Source organism: Protopterus annectens, chromosome 12.part0, assembly GCF_019279795.1.
Source record: "Protopterus annectens isolate FY-2018-M chromosome 12.part0, PAN1.0, whole genome shotgun sequence".
NCBI classification, from domain to species: Eukaryota; Metazoa; Chordata; order Ceratodontiformes; family Protopteridae; genus Protopterus; species Protopterus annectens.
In genome coordinates, this window is record NC_056746.1 from 920,913,801 (window position 1) to 920,929,221 (window position 15,421).

Here is a 15,421-nt window from a genome sequence, read left to right on the forward strand (position 1 = left end):
CAGGCTACTTAGTGATACCAGCATTAGTCAGAACATGTGCTTATACCCAGGCTAGATGCTAATAAGTGTTAACAGCAGTACTCACATGTGCTTATACCCAGGCTACTAAGTGATACCGGCAGTAGTCAGAAGATGTGCTTATACCGAGGCTACTAAGTGATACCAGCAGTAGTCAGAACCTGTGATTATACCCAGGCGACAAAGTGATGACAGCATGAGTCAGTACATGTGCTTATACCCAGGCTACTAATTGATACCAGCAGTAGTCAGAACATGTGCTTATACCCAGACTACTAAGTGATACCAGCAGTAGTCAGAACATATGCTTATACCCAGCCTACTAAGTGATAGCGGTAGTAGTCAGAATATGTGCGTATACCCAGGCTACTAAGTGATACCAACAGTAGTCAGAACATGTGCTTATACCCAGGCTACTAAGTGATACCGGCCCTAGTCATAACATGTGCTTATACCTAGGCTACTAAGTGATACCGGCAGTAGTCAGAACATGTGCTGATACCCAGGCTACTAAGTGATACCGGCATTAGTCAGAACATGTGCTTATACCCAGGCTACTAAGTGATACCAACAGTAGTCAGAACATGTGCTTATACCCAGGCTACTAAGTGATACCGGGAGTAGTCAGAACATGTGCTTATACCCAGGCTACTAAGTGATACCAACAGTAGTCAGAACATGTACTTATACCCGGCCTACTAAGTGATACCTGCAGTAGTCAGAACATGGGCTTATACCTAGGCTACTAAGTGATACTGGCAGTAGCCAAAACATGTGCTTATACCCAGCCTACTAAGTGATCCCTGCAGTAGTCAGAACATGGTCTTATACCCAGGCTACTAAGCGATACCAGCATTAGTCAGAACATGCCCTTATACCCAGGCTACTAAGTGATACTGGCAGTAGTCAGAACATGTGCTTATACCCAGGCTACTAAGTGATACCGGCAGTAGTCAGAACATGCCCTTATACCCAGGCTACTAAGTGATACCGGCAGTAGTCAGAACATCTGCTTATACCCAGGCTACTTAGTTATACCGGCAGTAGTCAGAACATGTGCTGATACCCAGGCTACTAAGTGATACCAGCAGTAGTCAGAACATGTGCTTATACCGAGGCTACTAAGTGATGACAGCATTAGTCAGAACATGTGCTTATACCCAGGCTACTTAGTGATACCAACATTAGTCAGAACATGTTCTTATACCCAGGCTAAATGATACCGGCAGAAGTCAGAACATGTGCTTATACACAGGCTACTTAGTGATACCGGCAGTAGTCAGAACATGTGCTTATACCCAGGCTACTTAGTGATACCAGCATTAGTCAGTACATGTGCTTATACCCAGGCTACTAAGTGATGACTGCATTAGTCAGAACATGTGCTTTTACCCAGGCTACTAAGGGATACCAGCAGTAGTCAGAACATGTGCTTATACCCAGGCAAATAAGTGATGACAGCATTAGTCAGAACATGTGCTTATACCCAGGCTAGTAAGTGATACTAACATTAGTCAGAACATGTGCTTATACCCAGGCTAGATGCTAGTAAGTGTTAACAGCAGTAGTCACATGTGCTTATACCCAGGCTACTAAGTGATACCAACAATAGTCAGAACATGTGCTTATACCCAGGCTACTAAGTGATACCGAAAGTAGTGAGAACATGTGCTTATACCCAGGCTACTAAGTGATACCGGCAGTAGGTTCATAGGTTCATAGGTTGGTACTAGGCTATCAGCCCTAGGGCCTATACAAGCCTAGCCATAACAATTCCCTGGCTATTTCTTCCCACATTATTTACTTTCCTGGACCCCTGTCTAGCAGGGCGACTGACGTGATCCCTGGGGTGAATTTCCTTTCTCCCATCCAAACGTCAAGGTTCCTCTTGAAGAGGTCCAAAGAGGCACTCTGCTTGACATGTATGGGCAATCTATTCCAGAGTCTGGGGAGTCTCTGGGTCAGGAACCTATCCCTCCAGCATGTTTTGTTTATTGTGATGACAAGGTTTAGATCCCTGGAGCGTGTAGCTCTGAGGGATTGGGATTTCTTTAAGTGTAGCATGTCCAACAGCTCTGGGTTTGACATGGCCTTGTATGTTAAGCAGAGATCGCCTCTGAGTAGGCGATATGCGACAGAGTATAGCTGGAGTTTTTAAGGCGGTCAGCGAGGGGCATCTGCTTTAGGCCTGTGATTCTTTTAGTGAGGTATTTCTGAGGCCTTTCCAGTTGTTGCAGATGTCTTGAGAGGTACATACCAAATGGGGCGTTGTATTCTATAATGGGTCTAATGAGGGATGAGTACAGTGGGACAATGACCTCCTTTTTTCTGGATGAAAAGCCCTTCGTGATGAGGTGTGCCACATAGAAGGATTTTTTGACTGTTGTGGCGATGTGGTTATCGAAGGTGAGACCACTGTCCACCTGTGTCCCTAAGTCTCTTATCACACTTTCTGTGTTTAGTGTACTGCCACCTATATGGTAATTCATGGATACATGTTTTTCCCAAAGGGATAACAATACATTTCTTGGCATTGAGCTTGAGCCCATGGCTCTGGCACCAAGCATCTGTTTCTGTAAGGCCCTTTTGTAGAGTATCCACATCATTTGGGGATTCAATAATGGCTCCCACTTTGCAGTCATCTGCAAACTTTGTTAGCCAGAGTCCCTTAGTGTTGACCTGTACTTCAGAGAAGTAGATGGCAAACAAGAGCGGCCCCAGGACTGAACCCTGAGGTACTCCACTTGTCACTTGTCTGGAGCTGGATTTGGAGTCGGCTACTTTTACAGTGTGGGTTCTATCAGTAAGCCATTTAGCAACCCATTGGGTGACATAGGGATTAATACCCAACTTAATAAGTTTATCTATGATTCCAGAGTGGGGGATGGTGTCAAAGGCCTTGGCAAGGTCTAGATAGGCTGTGTGGACCACCTTACCCTTGTCCATGGCTCTGGAGACTGATTCAAAGAAGTCAATCAGGTTCAGGAGACAAGATCAGCCCTTCACAAACCCAAACTGGGTGGGGTCCAGTGTTTGAAGGTTGCCAATGTCTTTGTTTATAAGTTCCATGATAATACGCTCCATGGCATTGCAGATAAGGCTTGTCAGACTGATGGGACGGTAGTTTCCGGGATCCAAGGTGGATCCCCCCTTGTGGATTGGGATAACTGTAGCTTTGCGCCACTCAGTGGGCACGAAACCTGAGGTGAGGCTATGATTAAACATGACACTTAGGTGAGGTGCCAGTTCATATTGTAGTTCATGTAGTACACAGCCCGGGATGTCATCTGGTCCCATGGATGCTGTATTCTTGGCTTTAGAGAGTGCGTTTTGTACCTGTGTGGCGGTTATTACTGGAATTTGGCAATCTTCCGGTACTGAGATGGGCCATTTAGGGGGTGAGAGGTGGGTGAAGTTGGCACTGAATCGATCTGCCAGGATATTGGCAATATCATTTGGATCAGTATATTTATTGCCATTCTGTTTTAGCTCAGAGCAGATCTGAGCATTGCCATTTAGATTCTTGACATAGTTATAGAATGCTTTGTGGTTGTCTTTGGAATCTTTGGCAATTTTATTTTCATAACTAGCTTTGGAGGATTTTATGAGGCATCTCAGTTTCTTACTGAGGCTAGTAAGGGAGAGCTAGTAGTCAGAACATGTGCTTATACCCAGGTGACTAAGTGATACGGGCAGTAGTCAGAATATGTGCTTATAGCCAGGCTACTAAGTGATACCGGCAGTAGTCAGAACATGTTCTTATACCCAGGCAACTAAGTGATACTGGCAGTAGTCAGAACATGTTCTTATACCCAGGCAGCTAAGTGATGACAGCATTAGTCAGAACATGTCCTTATACCCAGGCTACTAAGTGATACTGGCAGTAGTCAAAACATGTGCTTATACCCAGGCTACTAAGTGATACCGGCAGTAGTCAGAACATGTTCTTATACCCAGGCTATTAAGTGATGACAGCATTAGTCAGAACATGTACTTATACCCAGGCTACTAAGTGATACCAGCATTAGTCAGAACATGTGCTTATACCCAGGCTACTAAGTGATAACACCATTAGTCAGAACATGTCCTTATACCCAGGCTACTAAGTGATAGCGGCATTAGTCAGAACATGTTCTTATGACCAGGTGACTAAGTGATGGCAGCATTAGTCAGAACATGTGCTTATACCCAGGCTAATTGATACCGGCATTAGTCAGAACATGTGCTTATACCCAGGCTACTAAGTGATGCCAGCATTAGTCAGAACATATGTTTATACCCAGGCTAATAAGTGATACCAGCATTAGTCAGAACCTGTGCTTATACCCAGGCTACTAATTGATACCGGCAGTAGTCAGAATGTGCCCTTATCCCAGGCTACTAATTCATAGCGGCATTAGTCAGAACATGTTCATATAACCAGGCAACTAAGTGATGACAGCATTAGTTAGAACATGTGCCTATACCCAGGCTAAGTGATACCGGCATTAGTCAGAGCATGTGCTTATACCCAGGCTAAGTGATACCGGCATTATTCAGAACCTGTCCTTATACCCAAACTACTAAGTGATACCAGCATTTGTCAGAACATGTGCTTATACCCAGGCTACTAAGGGATACCAGCAGTAGTCAGAACTTGTGCTTATACCCAAGCTACTAAGTGATACCGGCAGTAGTCAGCACATGTGCTTATACCCACGCTACTAAGTGACACCGGGAGTAGTCAGAACGTGTGCTTATACCCAGGCTACTAAGTGATACAGGCAGTAGTCAGAACATGTGCTTATACCCAGGCTACGAAGTGATACCGGGAGTAGTCAGAACATGTGCTTATACCCAGGCTACTAAGTGATACCGGCAGTAGTCACATCTGCTTATTCCCAGGCTACTAAGTGATACCAGCATTAGTCAGAACATGTGCTTATACCCAGGCTACTAAGTGATACTGGGAGTAGTCAGAACATGTGCTGATACCCAGGCTACTAAGTGATACCAGCAGTAGTCAAAACATGTCCTTATACCCAGGCTACTAAGTGATACTGGCAGTAGTCAGCACCTCTGCTTATACCCTGACTACTAAGGGATACCAGCATTAGTCAGAACATGTGCTTATACCCAGGCGACTAAGTGATACCAGCAGTAGTCAGAACATGTGCTTATACCCAGGCGACTAAGTGATACCAGCATGAGTCTATACGGACCTGCAGTTAGGCTGCTCATCCTGCTTCCCACTTGCTACCTCGGCTGCTCCATGTATTGAAATTATTAAAAGGAATTACCTCCCTTCTCAGCAAAGACAGCCTTGATCTGCCAGCTCCCCATGCTTTGGCAACACTACCTACATGGGCTCAGTCTTGTTACTTCGGATGCTCCATCTACCCAAATTATTAAAAGGGATTACCTCCCTTCTCAGCGAAGACAGCCTTGAGCTGCCAGCTCCCCATGCTTTGGCAACACTACCTATGTGCTATCTTTTTAAGAAGACTCAGTGTATGTATCTGTAATCTAAGTATCTTTGTCTGGCTAACAAACTAGAGCAGTAATTCCACCTTCGGCATGTGCTATAAGCAGTCTACCGCAGTCTGCTCCCACTAATCCCTCCCAATCCTTTTTTCAAACTTCTCACCTGATCACTGCTATAAAAAACATCTCAATTCAATTTTAATTTTAATAATAGACTTTCCACACCAGCTTTTCAGTTGCCTTCTCCTTCCTTGCCAGTAGGTGGCAGCATACATTCTCTTCTAAAGGTCTTACAGTATACCTCTACCTTGTCCCACTAGTACATATTTATCTTAACTTTCCCTCTGCCCCACTCTAGAAATTCTGTGGAATACCCACAAAATGTTTGGGGTTTCCTTGTTTCCAACTGTGAAATACATAGCCTACTACTGAAAATAAATGAAAACCTTACCCTCTGGATATAGCTCTACCCCCCTGCTTCAAAGTCCCAATCACTGATTATTTTTCCTGGACGATCACTCCTCCCTTGTTTACCTGGTCTACACATTAATACTTACTACCCTTCTAATCTCTCTCTCTCTTTTCTTACCTATCTCACACAACTTCCAGACCCTTACCATGCCTCTCTTACACACTCCACTGCATTACACCTTCCCCCTTACTCCCCCTTACTCATTCATCTCACATGAACTGTTCACCTCCTTCCCAACAAACCTATTCAAACCTAAACTACTCCCCTCCCCACCCCCCACCACTCATCTCTTATATTTTATTCCAAAAAATCACTAGTTTCACAGAACTCATACTACTTACCCCCTTTACATTTCCTCACTCTCCTCCTCCACCATTCCTGTCTCTCACTTACCGGTGACATTCACCCTAACCCCGGACCCACCCCTATCATAGATGACACCAAACCCTCCACTCAACCCACAAAATCTAAATCCATTCGCCTCACTACACTTAATGCACAAAGCCTTAAAACCAAAATCCCTAACCTCCATGCCTGGATCTCCCATAGCCACCCTGACATAACCACCATTTTGCTCCAATCCTACATAAAAGATAATGAGATCCTTCCACCAAGTTACCAAATCATTCGCAATGACAGACGCCACAAAAAAGGAGGTGGAGTTGCTATAATCTACCCCTCCTCCCATACCATAACCCCCTACAGCAATAAAATACCCACCTTTGACAATGTTGACATCACTATATTCTTCCTAAAAGTAAAAAAAAACACAAATCCATTTGTATAGCTGCCCTCTATATTCCTCCTGATGATAACATCAAAACACTTGAAAACATCCTATCTTGGTTCTCATCCCACATAAAAAATGAAACCTACATCCTTGGTGATACCAACATCAACTGGACCACCTTAAACTCCAGCATGCCATCCCACACTATCAACCTATACAATTTCTCCCAACTGAGTAATTTGGCAACCAGACCAAATAAAGACGGTAACTCTAGAACCATCTTCTCAACAAATTCTGAACTAGAGAACCAAACAAGCACAGTATGACAAAGCAACTGGAGCGTACAAACTTTAATAACAGTTAAGCGCATTCTTCCCTCTTCAAGGGACTACCTCAAATCAAAAGATACATCCCCACCCAGCCCTTAAATATCATGTTAATTAAAACAATTATCCAATAAATGAATTAACCACAAAGCCACACCATTTAAAGGAATATATGTGCAATTACAAAAAATTATATTTAAAAACAAATGCTTAATATTACAATACATAAAGAACATGTATAAATTATATTCTATCCCATAATATTCTTCAATTTTAAAACACATGTAATAGCAGTAGACAAATTAATGCCCAGGTACTCAGTTGCGTTTAGACTCATTTGCCATTTTAGCTCACAAATATCAAGATGAATATCCAAATTCCTACCCTGGGGATCTTTGGCCACTTGTTGTATGACCAAAAACTTGAATTTGTGTTCACTAAACTCCCTCATATGTCTACTCAAAGCAATGGTCAACCTACCATGTCTGATGTCTAATAAGTGTTCAGCAATTCTATTTTTAAAGTGCCTGCTAGTCTTCCCAACATAGAATATGGGGTGTTGCTGACATTTTGCCACATATACTACATTGGGGCTACTACAGTTAAAATGCCCATTAATAAATATGGAGATGTTATTTAACTTAAACTGGTCACCAGTTTTCAATATATGGGGGCAAAAAGTGTACATTCCACTCTTAAAATTCCCTTTATTTCTATGCTTGTACAAATTGTTGGCATAACCAGCTGTCTCCAAAATATTCTTAAAAGATTTGTCCTTCTTATGGATTATTTTTGGCATTTTACCAGCTCTCTGTCCTACATTAAACTCATATTTCAAAATTTCCCAGCTGTTTTGAATTATATCCACCATATATTTTCCATTCCTCCTTCCCCACTCTGCAGGCTTACACATAATCCATCTCCACCTGCTAAAATTGGCTTATAAAAGCCAATTTTACCTTTATGTTGGACTTCATCACTTATTTTATTTAACATTTCTTGTGGGTACCCTCTCTTGCAAAACAACTGTTTAATAAAGAACAATTCATTAATAAATTCATTCTCTATGGTGACCATCCTGGCTGCCCGTACCATCTGCCCTTTCAAAATTGATTTTTTCTGATGGGCTGGGTGCCAGCTATTAAATTCCAAGTAAAAATTGGAAAAAAGTGGGCTGCTTGGAGTCTACTGCCATTACATTTCTGCTAAAATTGAAGAATATTATGGGATAGAATATAATTTATACATGTTCTTTATGTATTGTAATATTAAGTATTTGTTTTTAAATATAATATTTTTGTAATTGCACATATATTCCTTTAAATGGTGTGGCTTCGTGGTTAATTCATTTATTGGATAATTGTTTTAATTGACATGCTATTTAAGGGCTGAGTGGGGATGTATCTTTTGTTCTGAGGAAGTCCCTTGAAGAGGGAAGAGAGCGCTTAACTGTTATTAAAGTTTGTACGCTCCAGTTGCTGTGTCGTACTGTTCGGTTCTCTAGTTCAGAGTTGGTTGAGAAGAAGTTCATTCCAGCTGGTGTGGCACAGTTTTGGAAGGGTTACTAACTAATGGTGAGCTCATGGATCTTTTGCAGCAGATTAACCAGCAGCTAGCTGTTCATTTCACCCAAATTAAAGGTTTGATGGACAAAACCACTACTTTGGCTAACATCTTTGGTAGCCTTGGTATTCCCTTGACCCAGCCAACACAATTATCCCAACCTGAACAGGCGGTACAGGTTGTGGGGAGCTCAAATTCAAGTCATGTTGAGAATTTGAGTATTAGAGACAATACAAGCAGTAATAATGAGCCAGTGGGCTGGAAAAACAATGGGTTGATTTTCGTTTTGAAAGAAGGAGCAGTGGCACTATTCAACATGAGTCTCTGACCTTGGTTGAGAGGTTAAAAGACTTTGAAAAGGATATGCTGGCTTTTAAAAAACTCCAGATGAAAATTGCCTATCTTGAAAGAAATATTGGTCTGGGGCAGATACCAAGAGGGTTACGGATATGGAAGTATCCCAATGGAGTTGAAGGTAACCCTGGACTACTTAGTGAATTACATAATCTATTTGATCGGATGGGTATTGAGCTCTTAACATTGATGGTAAAACATAACATACATGTGGTGGACAAATTGTCTAAAGGCCTGGATGAAATAAATCAGCAAATCCAGGTAGATTTATCTTTTGAACGAGATAAAGCCAATTGTTCCAACATTTTTACCACAGGTTATAGTGTATGTGCAACTGTTTATTTGAGGAAAATGAAGAAAATTAAGAGGGATATGAATGAATACGCTGAGAACAAGGCGTATCCCTTTTCGGTGGGTTGCCAAGTCAACAACCATGCAAGAACCAATAGCGAGATAGTTGGTGAGGAGGAAGTGACGTCAGCAGCAAGATCACATTAGCGGCAGCAACATGTGCACTTTTCCAGCCACAATTAGGTTGATTATGGCATCAGACGGTCAGACAGATTGAGAGCTAAGGAGCAGTAGCCCCATTTTTTGGGGAACACTTGCAGAGACTATGTCATTCAGGGGGCCAGACTGAAGAATGCAAGAAGCAGGAGTCGGTGATGGAACAATTAATTGTCCTGGCTTTGGACTCAGTGGACACTGTAAGTGTTGTTCATAATGGCTCAGATGTTAGTTCTGTTGTTGGACCTTTTCAAACCTTTAAAGACTGTAACTTTCATACAGACATTGAGTATTTGTTTAATTCTGAAGGTACAACTGTTAACAACAAAAAATCATGTTCAATATGCGACTTTAACTTGCAAGGTAATGGTTGTTCAAGCAGCCCTGATATTTTTAGTAATAATTTTTGTTTAAATACTGGCATATCTTCCACACCAATATATTTTGCAGGTAATGGCATAGCCCTTAACAGAGGTGAGGAAGAATTGTTAAACAATCTTGAAGCCAGTGTTAATACTGATGGAAATGTATTAACCACAAGCGATTTTAATGCTAAATGTATATATATTTATAATGTTAGTAATTTTAATACTGCGACCGAAGATCTATATAATTTTGAAAGTACAGGGATGAGTAGTGAGAAGGTGGATCAACCTAGTTTTTTTAGAATGTTTAACAATGGTAGTGACATCAAGTCAGGATGCTTCTAGTCATGGCTGTCCAAATACTTGTGTAATTATGACATCAATGAATTTATCAAGTGTTGACAATGATAGTATGCTTAATTCTCCTGTTGTTGGACAAATCCTTAATAATTCCAATTTTAACACTGATATTGAAGCCTTATGTAATTCTAGAGATTTTGTTAGTTTATATTCAGTAAGGGACCATGAAGCACGTCAATGAAAATGTTATGATTTATGATGGTTTATTTAATTCTTGTTCAAACACTGATGAAATTAGTGGTTGTGTTGGTAATTTTGATGGCATGACAACCAAGTTTGAACCATGTGTAGTAACGAATGTAGCCCAGGATTTTAAGGTGTACAATTATTCAGGAAGATTAATATATGTGGAGCATGCCAATCTCCTGGCAAAGGGATTCACTTTTATTCCCAGTAGGAGGGGGAAGATAGCGGAAACACTTATAGACTTCAAGTGTTTCACTTGTAAACTTAACTTAATAGTACAGTTTAATGATACTGGGCGCACTATTGATGTCCAGGGCAATAGGCTCAAAAAACCTAGTGTATTTAACCCCCCTATGAACAATTTAATAAGAATTTATGAAAAATTATGTGAAAAGGAGATTAGGCATCCATACAAGCATAATGATAACAGAAAGTATGTTACAACCTTACCAAGAAAGAGGAGAATTTATTAATGGATTTAGCCAGGGATGTTAATATTCGTACAATGAAACCTGATAAGGGAATGGGGTGGTCATCATGGACAAAGGGGATTACCTAAAGGGTATGAATGAAATCTTAATGGATGGAACATATGAGGAGGTGTCCTTAAATGAAATCCATATAGCATATAAAAAGATAGGTTTATGTCTGGATGAAGTGTTATATCAAAGGCAGATAAGTGAAGGTGAACATAATTACATAATAAATCAACACCCCATGGTTTCAAACATATTTGGGGTACCCAAAATCCATAAAGGCTTAAATAACCCAACGTTTAGACCAATAGTGGATGGTAAGAGATGCAAAACCTGCTTTATTAGCAGGTATTTGGATTTTTCCCTACAAAAAGGGATGACTGTTTTTCCATATATAACAAAGGATTCCTGGCAATTTCTTGAAAGGTTGGATAAGTTAACAGTAGATGGGAATATTATTATGGTTACTATTGATGTATGTAATCTATTTTCTGTGATTCCCCACCATGAAGGTTGTGAATGGTTAGAGATCCAGTTAACCAAGACTGGAATATATGACCATGATGATATTAATAAGTTTGTTACCTTAATGGAAGTTGTTATAAAAATCAATTATATCTATTTTGAAGGACAGTATTATAGACAGGTAAATGGAGTTGCAATGGGGGCAGCATGTGCCCCCATTTTTGCAAACTATGATATGTCCTTCTGGGAACAACACAATATAATGGAAGGGGCTTATTCTAGTAAAATCCAGTATTATACTAGATTTTTGGATGATTTATTTGTTGTTTGGAAGAGTACTGAATTTGAACTTAATTTCTTGAATATATTAACACCACTGTAAATTTTTTGAAATTTACACATAGTTACAGTGAAACACACATTACATATTTAGATGTGGATTTGACATTTAATAAAGAAAACAAGAAACTGAAGTCTGCCATTTATAGGAAGCCCACTTTTTCCAGTTCCTACTTGGAATTTAATAGTTGGCACCCGGCCCATCAGAAAAAATCAATTGTGAAAGGGCAGATGGTACGGGCAGCCAAGATGTTCACCATAGAGAATGAATTTATTAATGAATTGTCCTTTATTAAACAGTTGTTTTGCAAGAGAGGGTACCCACAAGAAATGTTAAATAAAAAAAGTGATGAAGTCCAATGTAAAGGTAAAATTGGCCTCTATAAGCCAATTTTAGCAGGTGGAGATGGATTATGTGTAAGCCTGCAGAGTAGGGAAGGAGGAATGGAAAATAACTATTCTGTGAGCTTTATTACAATTTTTAAATTGGACACCTATAATGTGGTGGATATAATTCAAAACAACTGGGAAATTTTGAAATATGAGTTTAATGTAGGACAGAGAGTTGGTAAAATGCCAAAAATAGTCTATAAGGACAAATTGTTTAACAATATTTTGGAGCCAACAATTTATACAAGCATAGAAATAAAGGGAATTTTAAGTAAGGAATGTGCACTTTTTGCCCCCATATATTGAAAACTGGTGACCAGTTTAAGTTAAATAACATCTCCATATTTATTAATGGGCATTCTGTAGTAGCCCCAATGTAATATATGTGGCAAAATGTCAGCAATGCCCCATATTCTATGTTGGGAAGACTAGCAGGCACATTAAAAATAGAACTGCTGAACACCTATTAGACATCAGGCATGGTAGGTTGACCAATGCTTTGAGTAGACATATGAGGGAGTTTAGTGAACACAAATTCAAGTTTTTGGTCATACAACAAGTGGCCGAAGATCCCCAGGGTAGGAATTTGGATATTCATCTTGATATTTGTGAGCTAAAATGGCAATTGCATCTAAACACAACTGAGTACCTGGGCATTAATTTGTTTACTGCCATTACATGTGTTTTAAAAATGAAGAATATTATGGGATAGAATATAATATATACATGTTCTTTATGTATTTTAAGTATTTCTTTTTAAATATAATTTTTTGTAATTGCACATATATTCCTTTAATTAGGGTGGATTTGTGGTTAATTCATTTATTGGATAATTGCTTTAATTGACATGCTATTTAAGGGCTGGGTGGGGATGTATCTTTTGATCTGAGGAAGTCCCTTGAAGAGGGAAGAAAGCGCTCAACTGTCATTAAAGTTTGTACTCTCCAGCTGAGTCGTACTGTGCTTGTCTGGACCTCTGGAACCATCATTGTCTGGATCCTAACAACACATCCTAATCTCATTGTGACGCCCATGCCCTGGCCCAGCAAAAAAAAGGAGCCTCAATCCTCACCATTAACACCAGAGACGGCATCTCATATATGAGGAAAGGATAACCAATGCACAGTAAAGTGCAATTTCCCTTAAGAGCACACAGAGATCACAGTCAGTCCGGGGCTGGTTGCTCTCTTGCTCCCCAGGTCCCCAATAAGACTTCCCACTAGCACAGCTACAGGGTCCAGATCTCAGCCTAGCTGGGCAAGCTAAAATCTCCAGCACCCTCTCTGTCCAACCAGTGATTCGTGTCCCTGCCCAAGTAGCTGACACACACACACACACACGCACACACACACACACACACACACACACACACACACACACACACACACACACACACACACACACACACACACACTTTGAGATAAGAGTTTACACAACCACACAGACACTTCTGGGGAAGGCTGGCACAGGTTCTCCAGCTGTGCCCCTTTTACCTAGACTATACAGTAGTACCCTGCCACCACCCAGCTAATAATTGTCAGCTACTCAAAGGCCCTTAAAAGAGTGTCCAATTATTACTGTGCAATATTATTATCCAATTGGTAGTATGATTAAACAGTCTCAAGGCTTATTAGAGTGACCCGGTACAGGATCCTTATATACAGGCAATGTACTCTAGAGCTTAACTTATCTCTACTCAAAACCAGCCACAGTTAAAAGGTTTTAAAATATGTAATAATAAATAATTAAAACCACAAGACAATGCTTTTTACTACACAGTCAGTGCTAGTCAAAAGTTCAGAGATCACACAGAAAAACTTTAAAATAAATCAGTAGTACAGTTCTGACATCACAAAAAAACAGTCTAATATTTCTAGCTTCTAGCTATCTACAAGAAAACACACTTCTAAAGTAACTTACTTACATAGAGCAACAGACAGTGTTGTGAGTTGGATAGACAGACACAAATGCTTAATAATCTCTGGTTCTTATTGTTTAAATTGCTATTGCAGTTCTGATATTATATTATATATATTATATATTATATCATATTAACTACATTTACATTCTTAACATCTCCCTTTTGTTATCCTGCAGCTGGTCATGAACAGAGCAATAAAAATACATTTGCATGTTTAAATCTAGCAATTTAACTCTTGGTTAAAATAATAGAAATAATTCCTTATCTAGACTTTTCGGCAACACTGTCCACTTGAAAGGGTCACCACATGCTTTTACTGAGTCATTAGAGAGCACTATTGCCACATTTTTGTAACAGCATTTCTTTACATTTAAGACAACAAGCCTGTAGTTTGCATTTATATTTACAAATGACAGAATTATCTGCACAATTCTGCCTGGCTAGGCTGGCAGCTTTCACCTTTCTCTACCAGTCTTCACACTCATCACCAAAGCAGGAATAATACCAGATTATCTCAGTGATCACTTTCCTGCCTTCGCTGACTGGCTCCCATCCCCTCTCCAAAAAGTACACCATTACATTCAAACCCACGGCCTCTCATCTTTGAACCCTCTAACTTTCTCAGAATGCCTAAAGCACACTGACTGGTCCCCTCTACAATTCCTTCCTCTACATGATGCTGTGTCCTATTTTAACCACTCATTCCTAACCCTCCTAAACCAGCAAGCCCCTCCCCCCCTGAACCAAATGCATCAAAACCAAACCTTGGCCTTGGTTATCAAAAGAAACTAAACTAGCCATGCAATATAGGGACATAAAATGGAAACAGTATCATAACCATAAAAACCCCAATTCCCTCCTAGAATTTAAGCAACTTCGAAACTATGCAAAAAAGCTTATAACAAAAGACAGCAAAGTCCACTACTCCAAACTCCAGTCCTTACACTCTAAAATTCCAAGAAAATTCTGGGACTCCATATCATCCATACTGCACCGTGGTAGTAAAAAAAACCCTGCCCTAATTTCACCCTCTCTGATCTTGACACAGCCTCCCAGTTCAACTCATTCTTCATTGACTGCATAGCCAATCTTTCCTCCTTCTTCCCACCCTCCACCTCCAGCCCCAAACCCTCCCACCACAACTTCCACAGAATTCCCTACCCCCCTCCACACCCTTATGCCTCAATCCGTTTCCCACAAGCATTATAAAAAGACTTCTCCTCAAACTCAAACCCGGTCGCAATGCACCTGACAATCACCCACCTACATTCCTCAAACAATCAGCAGACAGCATTGCCTATCCAATCTTGATTCTCATAAACAGATCCATACAAGAATCATAAGTCTCTTCTATCTGGCGCCAAGCTTATATCATCCCCCTCCACAAAGGAGGCAATAATACCGACACCACCATCTTCAGGCCTATTGCCATCCTTTCCCCTCTTTCTAAAATTCTAGAGAAAACCATCCAAGCTCAACTCATGAC